Consider the following 18,349-nt stretch of genomic DNA (forward strand, 5'->3'; position numbering starts at 1 on the left):
TTACCCTGTTTAAAATCATTAGCTCTGGGGAAAGCCAGTTGCCACATGATGAGAGCACTTAAAGGAACTTAAAGGAGCCCTATGGAGAGGTTCCCATGTAAGGACTGCTGCTTTCTGCCAACAGCCATATGAGTGAGCCATTTTAGACGCAGGTCTTCCATTTCCAAGCATGCCTTGATCTGATGGCAGTACCAACATACTGACTGTGACTTCATGAGAGATTCTGAGCCGAACTACATAACTAAGTCTCTCAAATTCATGACCTACATAAATCGTGCTGACTTAGGCCCCTGACTTTGGGGGTAAATTTCTTATACAGCACTAGATAACAGAGTAGTAATAAGGATTTAACTTACGCTCAACTTAAACCCAATGTGGTTTCTCCTCCACTTTTTTGGTATCCTATAGGACTTTCAACTAACTCTGTACCTTTCTTTAGAGCTAGATTGATGGATGTGGAGGAGGGTCTAAGAATGGGACTCAGAGGACGCCAACATGATTAAATGAAAGGTAAAAATAGTCTCTTCAACAAATGGTTTTAGGATAACTGGAAAACCACATGTAGGGGTGCTGGGTGGCTCAGTCGTTAAGCGTCTGCCTTAGGCTCAGGTCATGATCACAGGGTCCTGGGATCGAGCCTCACACTGGGCTCCCTGCTCAGCAGGAAGCTTGCTTCTCCCTCTCCCACTGCTTGTGTTCCCTCTCTCACTGTCTCTCTGTCAAATAAATAAAATCTTAAAAAAAAAAAAGAAAACCACATGTAAAATAAAGATGTTGACTCCTTCCTCATATCTACATGAAAATCAACTCAAAATGGATGATAGATCCAAATGTAACAGCTATAAATATCTTAGAATAAATACAGGAGTAAGTTTTTGTAGGCAGTCTTCTTAGAAATAACACTAAAGAAGACATCACAAGTAACAACAAAAAAATAAATAAATTGGACTTCATCAAAATGAAAAACCTTTCTGCTTCAAAGGATATCATCAAGAAAGTGAAAAGAGGAGACTTCTAGGGAAGATGGCAGAGTGAAAGAACTCTAAGCTCACTTTGTCCCACAGATACAACTAGATAATAGCCACATCAATGTAAATAACTCAAAAAAATGACCTGAAGACTGGCAGAACAAACTTTCCACAGCTAAGTGTAGAGAAGAGGCCATATCAAAGAAGGTAGGAAGGGTGGTGATAGGTTGAGAGCTAAATGGATCCATGGGACTCTCCTTGGGAGGGAGGAACACCCCAGGCCTGAGAGAGGAGACAAACAGACTCACACCAGGGAGCCTGCACGGGGTAGATGAATCACCGTATTTGCCTTTGAAAACCAGAGGGGTGAAATTTTGTGAGTTCTTACAATCAGCAGGGCTTAAAACCTGGTCCTTTAAAAATCAGGCGGCTTGTGAGAGAACAGCGAGGGTGAGAGGAAACTAAGTACCCAGCCTTAAAGAGACAGCACAACAAACAGCCCCAATGAGATACAGCATAGAAGCAGCAGTTTGAAAAAAGCTTGGGTATCTGGGAGGGAGATTTGCTTACTAACCTCAAAGAAAGTGCTGGAGGGGCAGGGATCTTTGGGAGACTTCTCCAGGAACAAAGGAGCTGGCAGGCACCATTGCTCTCCCCCACCCACCAGCATAAACACAAAGACACCTGCAGGAACCAGTGGGGTACCAACACTTACTACCTAACTTACTAATAGTGCCTCCTGCCCACCTGTTCTCCTGCAGACACACCCCAACCAGCCAGAACCCCACTCCAGATCTTCTCCCACAGCAGACCCGGGCAAACCTTGCTAAAACCACCTGACCCGCCCCCACACGCTTCTGTGGGTCAGTCCCCTCCAACCCATGTGCCTCTGTTCCCAACAGCTGCAGGTCTCCTTCTGTTGCTGCCAACCTTGCTGACACCATACACCCTGCCCTCATGTTCTCCTACAGCTCTGTGCTACCATATCTCTGGCAAACATTTGTTCTGACTCAAGTTAAGCCCAAGGTGGCCCCAGACAAGCTCACTAACAACAAAAGGATCAAATCCTGCCCACAACAGGCAGAGAGCCACAGCAGATGAATGGACAGAAGGCAAAAGCAGCTCAGTCACAACAGCACATGCAACACACACAGGAGACACCCCTGAAGCACCATGTTCCAGTCAACAGAGAACAACGCACTACCAGGCACTACAGGCCCTCTTCATAAGCCACTACTTTCAAGAGCAGAAGACGTAGCTAACTTTCCTACTACATAAATTAGACACAGAATTAGACAAAATGAGACAGAGGAATATATCCCAAACGAAGGAACAGGACAAAATCACAGTGAGAGCTAAACCAAACAAGGTAAGTAACACACCTGATAAAGAATTTAAAGTAATGGTCATAGAGATACTCACTAGACTATTAAGAAAAGAGTGGAGACCTCATGAGACCCTTAACAAAGAGACAAAAACCATAAAGAACCAATTAGAGATGAAGAACTCAATAACTGGAAAAAAAAATACACTAGATGGAATAGTAGACTAAAGGAAGCAGAAGAACGTATTGGTGACCTAGATGACAGAGTAATGGAAAGCACTCAAGCTGAGCAAGAGAAAGAGAAATAATAAAAAGTGAAAATAGACTTAAGTAACTCAGTGACACCATGAAGCGTAATAACATTTGCATTATAAGGATCCCAGAAGAAGAGAAGAGAAGAGAGAGAAAAGGGAAGCAGAAAATGTATTTGAAGAAATATGAGCTGAAAACTTCCTGAATCTGGGGAAAGGAAACAGAAATTGAGATTCAGGAGGCACAGAGAATCCCCAACAAAATCCACCCAAGGAGGTCCACACCAAGACACATAGTAATTAAAGTGACAAAAAGTAGTGACTTAAAGAGGGAATTTTAAAAGCAGCAAGAGAAATGAAAACAGTTACATACAAGGGAAACCCCATAAGGCAATCAGCTGATTTTTTTAGCAGAAATATTGCAGGCCAGAAGACGATGAGCATGATATATTCAAAGTGCTGAAAGAAAAAAACTGCAGCCAGGAATAGACTATCCAGAAAGGCCATCATTTAGAATAGAAGGAGAAATAAAGAGTTCCCCAAACGAAGGTTAAAGGAATTCATAACCACTAAACCAGCCCTACAAGAAATACTAAAGGGGACTCTATGAGTAGAAAGGAAAGACCATAAACAGGAATAAGTAGGAAATACAAAAGCCATAAAAATAAGTATATCAATAAGAATCAGTCAAGGGATTCACAAAATAAAAGGATGACATCATACACCTAAAACATGAGAGAGGAGTAAGGAATGTGTTCAAACTTAAGCGATCATCAGCTTAATTTAGACTGCTATATGCCTAAGATATTATATACAAACCTAATGGTAACCACAAGTCAAGAATTGGTAATAGATATGCAAAAAATAAATAGAAAGAAATCCAAGTATATCACTACAGGAAGCCAACAAACCATGAGAAAAAAGAGCAAGAGAAGAAAGGAACAGAGAAGAACTACAAAAAGACCATAAAACAAGTAACAAAAGAGCAATAAATACATACCTATCAATAATTACTTTGAATGTAAATAGACTAAACACTCCAATAAAGGAATAGGGTGACAGAAGGGGTAAAAAAGCAACACCCATCTATATACTGCCTACAAGAGACTCATTTCAGACCTAAAGACACACGCAGATTGAAAGTGACAGGATAGAAAAGCATTTATCATGCGAATGAAATGAAAAGAAAGTGGGTAAAAATATTTAGATTGGGCAAAACAGACTTTAAACAAAGGCTGTAACAAGAGACAAAGGAATACACTATATAGTCATAAAAGGAATAATCCAGGGGCACCTGGGTATCTCAGTTGGTTAAGTGTCGGTCTTTGACTCAGGTCATGATCCCAGGGTCCTGGAATCGAGCCCCTCATTCAGGCTCTCTGCTCAGCAGGGAGCCTGTTTCTTCCTCTCCCTCTGTCTGCCACTGTGCCTACTTGTGTGTGCCCCCCCCCCCGCCCTCTTTCTCTGTCAAATAAGTAAATAAAATCTTAAAAAAAAAAAAAGGAATAATCCAACAGGAAGATAGAACAATTGTAAATATTTATGCATCCAACACGGGAGTACCCAAATACATAAAGCAGGTAATAACAAACATAAAGAAAGTAATTGATAGTAATAGAGTAACAGTAGGGGACTTTAATATCTCATTTACATCAATGGATAGATCATCCAAAAAGGAAATCAACAAGGAAACAATGGTTTTGAAGGACACATCGGACAAGATGGATCTAATGGATATATTCAAAACATTCCATCCTAAAACACCAGAATACACATTTGTTTCAAGTGCACATGGAACATTCTCCAGAAGAGACCATATATTAGGGCACAAAACAAGTCTCAAAAAATCAAAAAGAATGAAGTCATGCCATGCACCATTTTTGACCACAATACTATGAAACTAGAAATCAACTGCAAGGAAAAAATCTGGAAAGAGCACAAACATGGAGGTTAAATAACATGCTACTGAATAATGAATGGGACAACCAAGAAATCAAAGAGAAAATTAAAAAAACATGGAGACAAATGAAAATGAAAACACAATGGTCCAAAATCTTTGGGATGCAACAAAAGTAGTTCTAAGAGGGAAGCTTATAGAAATACAGGCCTACCTGGAGAAGTAAGAAAAATCTCAAACAACCTAACCTTACACCTAAAGGAGTTAGAAAAATAAGGGGCACCTGGGTGGCTCAGTTAGTTGAGTGTCTGACTCTTGGTTTCAGCTCAGGTCATATCTCAGGGTTGTGAGATCGAGCCCTGCATCAGGCTCTGTGCTCATCGGGAAATCTCCTGAGATTCTCTCTCCCTCTCCCTCTGCCACTCCCCCCGCTCGTGTGCTCTAATATATAAATAAATCTTTTAAAAAAAAAAGGAGTTAGAAAAAGAAGAACAAACAAAACCCAAAACCAGAAGAAGGAAGGAAACAATAAAGATTAGAGCAAAAATAAACAAAATAAAAACCAAAAAAAAAAAAACCCCCCAATAGAACAGATAAATGAAACCGGGAGCTGGTTCTTTGAAAAGATCAACAATTGACAAACGTTTAGCCAGACTCATAAAAAAAAAAAAAAAAAAAAAATGGGGGACTCAAAATCAGAAATTAAAGAAAAGAAATAACCAACACTACAGAACTACAAGGTGTTATAGGAAAATATTATGAAAAAAAATTATATGTCCACAAATTGGACAACCTAGAATTATATCACCTCCCAAAACTGAATCAGGAAGAAAGAGAAAATTTGAACAGACCAATTACTAGTAATGAAACTGAATCAGTAATAAAAAAACTCCCAACAAACAAATGTCCGGACCAGACAGCTTCACAAGTGAATTCTACCAAACATTTAATAAAGAGGTAATACCTATTCTTCTCAAACTATTCCAAAAAATTAGAAGAGGAAGGAAAGCTAACAATTCATTCTATGAGGCCAACATTACCCTGATGCTAAAATCAGATAAAGACACTACAAGAAAGAGAATTACAGGTCAGGGCGCCTGGGTGGCTCAGTTGGTTAAGCGACTGCCTTCAGCTCAGGTCATGATCCTGAAGTCCCGGGATCGAGTCCCGCATCGGGCTCCCTGCTCGGCAGGGAGTCTGCTTCTCCCTCTGACCCTCCTCCCTCTCATGCTCTCTGTCTCTCATTCTCTCTCTCGCAAATAAGTAAAACCTTAAAAAAAAAAAAAAAAAAAAAAAAAAAAGAGAATTACAGGTCAGTATCTCTGATGAACATAAGGATGCAAAAATTATCAACAAAATATTAACAAACTGAATCCAACAATACATTAAAAATGTCATTCACTACGATCAAGTGGGATCTATTTCAGGGCTGCAAGGGTGGTTCAATATTTGCAAAACAATCAATGTGTATATCACATTGAGAGGAAGGATAAACACCATATGGTCATCACAATAGATGAAGAAAAAGCATCCGATAAAGGATAACATCTATTCATGATCAAAATTCTCAATAAAGTAGGTTCAGAGAGAACATACCTCAACAAAATAAAATAATAAAATGTGAAAAACCCACAGCTAACATCATACTCAGTGGTGAAAAGGTAAAAGCTTTTCCTTTAAGAAGAACAAGAACAAGACAGGATGTTACCTCTTATCACTTTTATTCAACACAGCACTAGAAATCCTACCTGCAGCAATCAGATAAGAAAAAGAAATAAAAGGCATCAAATTGGTAAGGAAGAAGTAAAACTTTTACTATTTGCAGATGACATGATACTATATATAAAAAACCATAATGACTCTACCAAAAAACTATTAGAACTGAAATATGAAATCTGTAAAGTCACAGAATACATAATTAATATACAGAAATCTGTGTATTTCTCTATACTAATAATGAGGTAGCAGAAAGAGAAATTAAGGAAACAGTCTCATTTCTAATTGTACCATAAAAGAACAAAATACATAAGAATAAACTTAACGAAGGAGGTAAAAGACCTGCACTCTGAAAACTATAAAAGTGATGAAAGAAACTGAAGATGACACAAATAAGTGGAACGATATTCAATGTTCATGGATTGGAAGAACCAATATTATTAAAATATCCATACTCTACAAAACAATCTAGATTTAAAGATTTAATGTAAATTCCTATCAAAATACCAATGGCATTTGTCAGAGAACTAGAAAAATAGTCCCAATATTTATATATGGAACCACAAAGGATCTTGAATAGCCAAAGCAATCTTGAAAAAGAACAAAGCTAGAAGTTATCACAATCCCAGATTTCAAGATATATCACAAAGCCGTAGTAGACACAACAGTATGGTAATGGCACAAAAAGAGACACATAAATCAATAGAACAGAATACAGAGCTCAAATAAACCCATACTTATATGGTCAATTATTCTATAATGAAGGAGGCAAGAATATATAATGGAGAAAAGACAGTCTCTTTAACAAATGGTGCTAGAAAAACTGGACAGCAACATGCAAAAGAATCAAACTGGACCACTTTCTTACAGCATACCCAAAAAGAAACTCAAAAGGGAATAAAGACCTAAATGTGAGACCTGAAACCATAAAACTCCTAGAAGAAAACAAAAGCAGTAATTTGACATCGGCCATAGTAACATTTTTCTCCATATGTCTCCTCTGGCAAGGGAAACAAAAGCAAAATTAAACTACTGGTACTACACCATAATAAAAAGCTTTTGTTCAGTGAAAGGAACTATCAACAAAACAAATAAGTAACCTACTGAAGAAAAGAAAATATTTGTAAATGATATATCCAATTAGGGGCTCATTTTCAAAACATATAAAGAACTTATATAACTCAACACCAAAAGAATCTGATAAAAAAAAATGGGCAGAGGACTTGAACATTTTCCAAAGAAGACATACTGATGGCCAAGAGACCCATGAAAAGATGTTCAATACGAATAATCATCAGGGAAATGAAAGATAAACCACAATGAGATATCACCATATAACCTGTCAGAATGGCTAAAATCAAAAAGACAAAAAATAACAAGTGTTAACAAGGATATGGAGAAAAAGGAACCCCTATGCACTACTGTTGGGAATGCAAATTGGTGTAGCCACTGTGGAAGACAATATGGAAATTCCTCAAGAAATTAAAAATAGAATTACTATATGATCCACTAGTGGGAATTCACTCAAAGAAAATGAATACACTAATTTGAAATATTCTCTTGTGTTTACTGCATCATTATTTATAATAGCCAAGACATGGAAACAACCCAAGTGGCCATTGATAGATGAATGAATAAAGAAGATGTGATATGTGTATCCACAATGGAATATTATTCAGCCATAAAAAATGAGATAGTGCCATTTACAACACCATGGATGGACCTAGAGGGTATGATGCTGAGTTAAAGTCAGACAGAGAAAGATAAACACCATGATTTTACTCATGTGTGGAATTTAAGAAACAAATGGACAAAGAAAAAAAAGAGATTAAAAAAACCCAAGCTCTTAAATACAGAGAACAAAATGGTGGTTACAAGAGGGGAGGTATGTTGGTGTATGTGGGAAATAAATAAAGGGGACTGAGACTACATGTATCTTGATGAGCACTGAATACTATACAGAATTGTTGATTATACTATACACCTGAAACTAACAATGTATGATAATTATACTTCAATAAATAAATAAAATTGATTGTAAGGATGGTCACACAACTCCGTACTAAAAACTACTAAATTACACAATTTAAATAGGTGAACTGTATGGTAGGTGAATTATATCTCAATGAAGTTATGTGTGTATATCCCTACATTTTTTTTTTTTTTTCTATATATTGGGTCTTAGGGACTCTGAATTACCTCAAATTACATGCAAAATTTACCTCCTACATTTTATTGGGGAGAGAGTCTACTACTTTTTCTTTTTTTAAAGATTTTATTTATTTATTTGACAGAGAGAGACACAGCGAGAGAGGGAACACAGCAGGGGGAGTGGGAGAGGGAGAAGCAGGCTTCCTGCCGAGCAGGGAGCCCGATGTGGGGCTCGATCCCAGGAACCTGGGATCATGACCTGAGCCGAAGGCAGATGCTTAACGACTGAGCCACCCAGGTGCCCAGTCTACTACTTTTATAATATTCTCAAAAATGGTTTTTAACAAAATCCTCTAAAAGGTTAAGAGTCACTACTCTAGAGAATATAATCTATATTAGTAATAACATGCTTGCACTGAAAAAAAGGTACAAATCTATGAATTTATTAAATCTAAATTTTCTTGGTTAAGGCTGTGACAAAAAGAATGATACAAACTTCCCAATTCTCCACCTTCTTTTATCCATAAAAATAAAAACAGACAAATCCCCAAATCCCATTTCTAGAGAGACTACCTTAAACAGAGAGTCACTTGACTTATTATTCACTTTAGTACACCATGTGCCAAGCACTATGTCTGGGTACTGATTAAAAAGAATATTCCTGACCCTCATGATACTTTCACTCCCAATTGGGGAATTAAAATAATGCAAAATTTATGTCAGGAAAAAACTGTACTTTATTGTTATATCTTCATACTCTGGATTCTCACAGCAACAAAATAAAGCAGTATTTTGAAGTACTGTGAGAAATCCAAGATGAATAAGAACTTAAATGATAAATGAATCAAAATGAATCTTAACTACCTTCCCTTTCAACATTGATTTGTTTCATAAAGAACTGGCTATGCAATTCCCCTATTAGGGAAGAAGTCTCTGAAAGCAGGAACTATATATCATACATATTTGTATGTGGGACAGCACATAACTTACAATAGTTAAGCTCAATCTGGATGCATACACAGTATCATAACAGTTAAGACTGGAAATAAGTTAAAAATTCTGCAAGCGGTTTTATTATCAACCAAATATTCTAAAAAATTTAAAAACTGGATTTAACCATAAGCACAAACACACACAGCAACATATGCTTCGGACACAAAAGACAATCTTCATTTTAAAATCTATTTTTTCTAAAATAAGTATTGCTACACCAGCTTTTTTCCCTCCCATTTGCAGTTTTTCCATTCCTTCACTTTTAGTCTGTATGTGTCTTTAGGTTTGAGGTGAGTCTTTTCTAGGCAGCATAGAGATGGGTCTTGTTTTTTGTTTTTTTTAAATCCAGTCATCCCAGGTCTTTTTATTGTAGCATTTAGTATATTTACATTTAAACTTATTGATAGGTATGTACTTACTGCCATTTTGTTAATTGCGTTTTGGTTGTTTTTGTAGTTTTTCCCTGTTCCTTTCTTCTTCTCTTGCTCTCTTCCCTTGTGGTTTGATGGCTTGCTTTAGTGCTATGCTTGGATTCCTTTATCTTTTTTTAAGACTTGTTTTTTAAAGAGTAGTTTTAGGTTTACTACAAAATGGAGAGGAAGGTACAGAGATTTCCTGTATGCCTGCTAATCTGACACATTCAGAACCTCCCCATTATCACCATTAACATCACTCACCAAAACAGCACATTTTTTACCAAGGATTAATTAACCTACATTGACACATCATAGTCACCCAAAGTCTAGAGTTTACCTTAGAGTTCACTGTTAATGTTGTATATTCTATTGGTTTTGACAGATGTATAATGACATATCCATAGCTGTAATATCATACATAATATTTTTACTGCCCTGAAAATTCTCTGTGCTGCACCTATTCAACTGTATCTCCATCCCTGTCAACTACTGACTTTGTAGTCTGTAAGTTTTGCCTTTTTCAGAATGTCTTATTGTTGGAAATACACAGTATGTAACTTTTTAGTAATGTGCATTTTATGTCCCTCTATGCTAAGTGAAATAAGTCAATCAGAGAAAGACATGTATCATATGATCTCACTGCTATGAGAAATTCTTACTCTCAGGATCATTTTTTGTGTGTTTATCTGTTGTAGGTTTCTGATTTGTGGTTAACATTAGGTTCATATAGAACATCTTGTGTATATAGCAGTCTATATTAAGTTGATGGTTGCTTAAGTTTGAACAAATTCTGAAAGCACTGAATTTTTACTCCCCCCTCCATTTTATGTATATAATATTTTATGTCTTTTCATTTTGTGTATCCCTTGGCTGGTTTTTCTAGATATAACTGATTTTACTACTTTTGTGTTTTCACCTCCATACTGGCTTTACAAGTGATTAATTTACTACCTTTACTACATGTTTGCTTTTACCTGCAAAATTTTTATTTTCTTCTAGTTATGGTCTTTTCTTTCCAGTTAAAAAATTCCCTTTAACATTTCTTGTACAACTGGTTTAGTGGTGATGAACTCCTTTAACTTTTGTCTGGGAAACTATCTTTTCTTCTGTTCTGAATGATAGCCTTACTGAGTATTCTTGGTTGTACATTTTTTCCTTTCAGCACTTTATATTATGCCACTCCCTTATGGCCTTCAAAGTTTCTGCTGAAAAATCAGCTGATAGCCTTATGGGGTTTCCCTTGTTTGTAATTGCTTTTTCTTGCTCCTTTTAAAATTTTCTCTTTATCATTACTTTCTGCCATTTTAATTATTATGTGTTTTGCTGTGGATGTCCTTGGGTTAATCTTGTTAGGGGCTCTCTGCATTTCCTGGATGTCTGTTTCTTTCCACAAATTAGCGGAGTTTACCTATTAATTCTTCCAGTAAGTTCTTTGCCTCCTTTTCTCTCTCTCTTAATAAATAATGCAAATGTTAGCAGACATAAAGGGAGAAATTGACAGTAATACAGTAATAGGAGGGGATTTTAACACCTTCCTTAAATCAATGGACAAATCATCCAGAAAGAATATCAACAAAGAAACAGTGGCTTTGAATGACACATTAGACCAGATGGACCTAACATATACAGAACATTCCATCCAAAAAGAGCAGAATACTCTTTTCAAGTGCACATGGAACATTATCCAGGATACATCACATGTTAGGCCACAAAACAAGTCTCAATAAATTTAAGACCAAAATCACACCAAGCATATTTTCTGCCCACAATGGTATGAAACTAGAAATCAATTACAGGAAAAAATCTGGAAAGAACACAAATACATAGATACTAAGCAACATGCTACTAAACAATGACTGGGTCAACCAAGAAATCAAAGATAAAATAAAAAAATACATGGAGACAAATGAAAATGAAAACACAACAGTCCAACATCTTTGGGATGCAGCAAAAGAAAGCAGTTCTAAGATGGAAGGTTATGGTGACACAGGCCTACATCAAAAAAACAAGAGGGGTGCCTGGCTGGCTCAGTCAGTGGACTGTGCGACTCTTGATCCTGGGGTTTTGAGTTTGAGCCCCATATTGAGTACGGAGATTATTTTCAAAAAATAAAACCTTAAAAAAACAAAAAAGAAAAATCTCAAATAAACAACCTAAACTTACACCTAGAAGAGCTAGAAAAAGAACAAAGCCCTAAGGTAGTAGAAACCAAAAAAGATATACAGATGGCCAACAGACAAATGAAAAGTTGCTCAATATCAAAGTCACCAGGGTAATGCAAATCAAAACCACAGTGAGGTATCACTTTACTGTCAGAATGGCTAAATTAAAAAAAAAAAAAAAAAAGACAAGAAATAACAAGTGTTAGCGAGAACGTGGAGAACAGGAACCTTCATGCACTGTTAGTGAGAATGTAAATTGGTGCAGCCATTATGGAAAACAATATGGAGTCTCCTCAAAAAATTAAAAATATAAATACCATATGATCCAGTAACCCCACTACTGGAATTTACACAAAGAAAATGAAAACACTAATGTGAAAAGATATATACACCACTAGTTTATTGCAACATTATTTATAATAGCCAAGATATGAAAGCAACACAACTGCCATGGATAGATGAATAGAGAAGATATGGTATATACATATACACACACACACACAGGAATATTTCTCAGCCATAAAAAAGAATCAGATCTTGCTATTTGTGACAACATGGATGAGCCTGGATGCTAATTGAAGTAAGTCAGAGAAAGACAAATACCACATAATTCCATTTACATGTTGAATCTAAAAAAATCAACAAATGAACAAACAGGCAAACAAACAAACCAGACTCTTAAATAAAGAACAAACTGGTCATTGTCAGAAGGGAGGTAGGTGGGCATATAGGTGAAACAGATAAAGGGGATTAAGAGGCATAAACTTCCAGTTATAAAATAAATAAATCACAAAGATGAAAAATACAGCACAGGAAGTATAGTCAATAATATTGTAACAATGTTATATGGTGAGCACTGAGTAATAATTGCTGAATCAACAGTTGTACACCTAAAATTATTATAATATTGTTAATTAAATTTCAATAAAAATAAAGTAAAAGCATAGGCCAATATAAATTAAAGGTCATTGTAAAGGCAAACTAGAAGGCCAAAAAGATCTTTATATTTCTCTTTACTGAGTTTTACTTTATAAAAGAAAAATAGGGGTGCCTGGCTGGCTCAGTTGGTAGAGCATGTGACTCTTAATCTCAGGGTTGTTAGTTCAAGCCCCACATTGGGAGTGGAGCCTACTTAAAAAAAAATTTTTTTAAATAAAAGAAATATATATTATTAGAAAATGCATTAAATAAAATGCAAACAATTGAAAATAAGCAGGTGGATATATTTGCCAAATAACAGTGATTAACATGATCATCTACTTAATTGTTAATGCGTATTTTTTAAATAGCTAAGATCATAGAGCATATATGTCTTGGTATTCTTTTTTTTTTTTTTTCACCATTTCCCCATTACTTCTTATGCAATCATAATTCTTAATGGTTTCATTAAATGGATATATTATACTTAAATTCTTCAAAAAAACAGACTGACATACTAAACAATTAAAGCCATAAACTTTGATACATGATAAAATAGCTAAATATTAACACATAGTGACATACAAAGAATGAAGGTTAGAATGAACACAAACTAAATCATTTCTGGTTTTGCTTCTGAGAAATCATACAAGAAAGAATTGTAAAACCAAATTAAGTTCAGGGAAAAGAAGTCAACTTGACTGGATTATCTGAAAGTATATAAAAGTAGTATAAAATAACTAATTCTAATCAATAAACCTAAGAATAGTGGTAGAGAAAGCACACATATAATTTTTACGGACTTTTTTTTCCTTAGCAATATTTCCAGTATAAGATATAACACATCATTTTCTTTCTTTTTTTTTTTTTTTTAAGATTTTATTTATTTATTTGAGAGAGAGAGAATGAGAGAGAGCGAGTACATGAGGGGGGGAGGGTCAGAGGGAGAAGCAGACTCCCTGCTGAGCAGGGAGCCCGATGCGGGACTCGATCCAGGGACTCCAGGATCATGACCTGAGCCGAAGGCAGTCGCTTAACCAACTGAGCCACCCAGGCGCCCGTAACACATCATTTTCAAGATAAGACATATAGTATTTGTGCATGGGGAAACTAACCTAAAAATCGATTTAGTAGTAATTCCTATAAATGAAAGTATGTTAATTGTAATCAGAGTAGTAATGTAATTTGGAGGCATTTTACCTCAATTGACATATTCTTCAAACATACTTTTTAAATTTGGTATAAAAAAACTAACCAATAATGACCAGCTAAGTTTGTGGGGTTTAGAACTCTTTTACGTATTTGCAGCTAAAAAAAGTTGACTCAGATAAGAAATTTGATTTTTTTTCTTACTTAGCTAAAAATCATCTAAATATTTAAATGTAACTAAAAAGAATCCATATAGTTTGGACACATGTAACAATCAGGTAGAATATTAAAAGCAAAATCTTATGCAAACAGCTGAAAAATGGAAAAGGGTATTTTGCAGGTTTCATCAGCAGGGAGCTATGTATGGTACTTTCTTTTGTGTGAAAAGATGGTCCAATCCTGGGACTAGAAATTAGGTTATGCTTCCTCAATGACTTTTAATGAAAATAAAATTACTCATTACGTATCAGAAGAGAAGTCTAGGGATATATCACTTTTGAATTTTTCAACCAATTTATAAATGCAAATTCCAGCTCTCAGGTATTTTTTTTCCCATATTTTATTTTAAAGTGGCTTAGATCAATACTTCTTAGTGTGGTGAAGAACCAGTTTTCCCCCAATCCACTGCTTACTGATATAAATATAAATCATGCATGTAGTTGTAGGGATATCAAATTGCTATAAACATGAGAGACACCTGGGTTGTTCAGTCAGTTGAGCGTCCCACTCTTGATTTCGGCTCAGGTCATCATCTCAGGGTCCTGAGTTTGAGCCTTGTGTCGGCTCTGAGCTCCAGAGTCTGCTTGAGTTTCTTTCCCTCTTCCCTCACCCCCATGTGCACTCATTGTCTCCCAAATAAATACAGCTTAAAAAAAATGTCTAATGCTTACTTTCATCTGTATTTATCTCATGTTTCCTTAACAAAGAATTTGTAAATGGTCCACAAATCACACTTTGAGCACCATTGGCTTAGATCATAATGCAAATAAAGCATTTCCCATATTGGATCAAGGAAACTTTATACACTGCCTCTTCTCCAGAAATGTAGTAACAGGTGGCAAAAAATGCACATGTTCAATAATAAAACAGTGTTTTGTAGAACAACCCCCCCCCCACCCACAAAGATAGTGGGCTGCCCACAAAGCACAGGACTTAAAGTCAAGACAGCTGGGGATCCAAATCCTAGTTTTAACACTTAGCTGTACGACCTTGGTTAAGATGTCAAAGTTCAGTTTCCTCATCTGTAAAACAAGATGATAATACCTAGCTCGATGGTTGTCAAAACTAAATAAAGAACATATTAAACTTATCAGAGTGCCTAGCACACAGAAAATGCTCTAAAAAGTTATTGCCACCATTAGAACCAATAAAAACAAAAAGTACTAGGAAGCAAGTATGCTAATTTTACGGACTAATAAATAATAATTAAGAACCAAATATCGTTTTGAACTTAATAAAGGTAGTAAAATGGAAAACTGAAGACTCTCACTAAATTATATCTAATTGTCTCATGAATGCAAATTAAAATTTGTCATTGCCAAATGTGTGGGTTTTTCTATTAACCTGTACATATTTAACATACCTATTGAGTTCTGACTAATGTATATACCCATAAAACCATCACAACAATCAAGATTCCTCACCAGAGTTGATATAGAACATTTGCATCACTATAAACAAGAAACCAAGCAATTCTACCACCTCTATCAGATGAGGTTTGAAATTAAAACAAAACAAAAAACCCAAAACCTATTTCCTGGTAGATACAATAACTAATATAACTAGGAAACTTGAAAATGTAAATAAAAATCAATAAATAAAAAGAAAAATTGTGATTTGTTTTTTCTTAAAGTGATACAGGTAAAGTCAAAGTGGCATTTATAATTTTTCTTTCAGTATGGAATTGTTGAATCACTATATTGTACACCTGAAACTAATATAACACTTTAACAAAAAAAGTTATGCTTGTTAAAAAATTTTTTTTCTTTCTGGAGCTGTTAATAAGCAGGTTTTTTGACTTAATCTATAATCATATTCCTTGACAATTTAGCTGTTCTTTCAAACTTATAACTTACATAAATTGGACCTGAATTGTCATAAAGCATGATTTAGTGTAGTGTTTTTGTCTCATTCAAATATAAAATGAAACAAAGTAGCTATTAAAAAAGGCGTAGATTTCTCTAGGCAAATTAGGCCCTATGAAAATTATGAGGGTATTCATATTTTACAGGGTGAAAAGGCAAAATTTAAGAAAGAAAACATTCCAACAGACCACCTGCATTTTTAAAAAATTTTTTAAATCATTAGAAAAAATAAGTAGACCTAATTTCAGAAAATAAACACACAAAGATACTTCGGCTGATTTGCTCATTACTAGCTGACTTCCCTGCTTCCCTCTCTCCTTTGCCAATGAAAAGTCAGAGGAGGGCTGAAGAGACAAAGGACTATTCAGTATTAGCCAATTCCACAGATATATCTGGGGACTTTCCAAGAGTTTTATCACATTCCAAGTATGTAAATAAATAAATTACTTAAAGTACCATGCAGTTCAGGGGGAAAAACTCTACTTGTTGATTATAAATGAAAAAGTACTTTAAAAAATGCTTTATATAAATATAAATAGTATACTCTTTCCAAACATTTTTTACTAAATGAAAAATTATCATTAACTGTTACCATTTAACAAATGCATGTGACACTTATTAATAAATCTATTTCATTTTGGTCAAAAGTTCTGGGTTTCAAATACTAACACACTAATACTCTTTAGCAAATAATTTATTCAGTCAACTCATAAATCCAGTTACTCCAGAAAACTGGAAACTTCCCAGGAGGGCTAACAATATGGATAAAAGAAAACAGCTACCAGGTATTTCACAAATAAGTTAAGGTACCCACTAGAACCCTGATGTTCTGTACTTCCCCTCATCTGACCCCATCTCAAACCTTCAAAATGGTATACACTCTTAAGAAACTCCAAATTTGTGATCAACAGATCTTCAGCTTTTCTCTGCACATCTGACTGCCTTCTAGTCCTAACTACCTTCTCAGGTAAGATCTCTAATGCAGCAGAGATAGCAGCATCTTAGCCAACCTTATGTTGTGGCTTACAACATGCCAGGGACTATTTAAATGCTTTGCATTATTTTAATCAATTTAATCCTATTTGAGCCTATGAAGTATGCATTATTACTGTCCACATTTACAGATAGAGACTGAGGTATAGAAATATTATGTAATACATTAAATAAACGGCAGAGCCAGGGAACAGAAAGTCTGGCTTTAGAGTTCTAACTCTTTGAGTGGCAGAGAGAGAGAGAGAGAGAGAGAGAATCTCAAGCCGACTCCCTGCTGAGTGTGGAGCCTGAGATCATGACCTGAGCCAAAACCAAGAGTCAGACGTCAATCAACTGGGCCACCCAGGCACCCCTAGAGTTCTCTTAACCATTACTCTTCAGTTTCACGGAGGCTTTTTTCCTTTTTATACCCATCCTATTTCAGGGCCAGGGAGTGAAGTGTCTTCCTTACTCTTTTGATACATAACTGGCAAAATCCCAAACTGAATTGAACTTGATTTTCTGCTTTTTCCATGCCTGAACCCAAGCAACTGAATATGGCTGGAGAAAAATCACAACCAACGCTGGCTGACTGCATTTTAAAGTGAGAAACAAACCTCAAATAGGCATTCAACACTGTTCTAATCACTGTTTCCTTAGTAAATGTACTTGCCTGACACAAGTATTTCATACCTTGTCTTCTTTTCAAAACTCTTAATACCACCTCCCTCCATTGTTGCTAAAGACCAAACTTCAAATTTAATTAACAAAACAGAAGCAAATCCTATGACCCAGCAATTGCACTACTAGGTATTTACCCCAAAGACAGAAATGGAGTGATCCAAAGGGGCACCTGCACCCCAATGTTGACAGCAGCAATGTCCACAATAGCCAAACTATGGAAAGAGCCCAGATGCCCACTGACAGATGAACGGATAAAGATGATGTGGTATATACATACAATGGAATATTACTCAGCCATCAAAGCGAAATCTTGCCATTTGCAATGATGTGGATAGAACTGGAGGGTATTATGCTAAGAGAAATAAGTCAATCAGAGAAAGACAATTATCATATGATCTGTAATTTAAGAAGCAAAACAGAGGATCATAGGGGAAGGAAGGGAAAAACAAGACAAGACAAAATCAGAGAGGGAGACAAACCAGAAGAGACTTTAGTCACAGGAAAAAAACTGAGGGTTGCTGGAGGGGAGGGGGATAGGAAGAGGGGGTAACTGGGTGACGGACATTAAGGAGAGCACGTGATGTAATGAGTACTGGGTATAAGACTGATGAATTACTGAACTCTACCTTTGAAACTAATAATATGTTTCTATGTTAATTGAATT

The 18,349-nt window shown here is 35.8% G+C and overlaps 1 protein-coding gene across 8 annotated transcripts in view; it reads right to left on the reverse strand.

The window, feature by feature from the left end:
* The window catches only part of DOP1A (DOP1 leucine zipper like protein A), a 105,917-nt gene that overhangs the window by 70,743 nt on the left and 16,825 nt on the right, over positions 1-18,349 (reverse strand). The gene's annotated exons all lie outside the window — the stretch shown is intronic.

The sequence above is a fragment of the Halichoerus grypus genome, chromosome 9 (genome assembly GCF_964656455.1).
Source record: "Halichoerus grypus chromosome 9, mHalGry1.hap1.1, whole genome shotgun sequence".
In the NCBI taxonomy this organism is placed as follows: Eukaryota; Metazoa; Chordata; class Mammalia; order Carnivora; family Phocidae; genus Halichoerus; species Halichoerus grypus.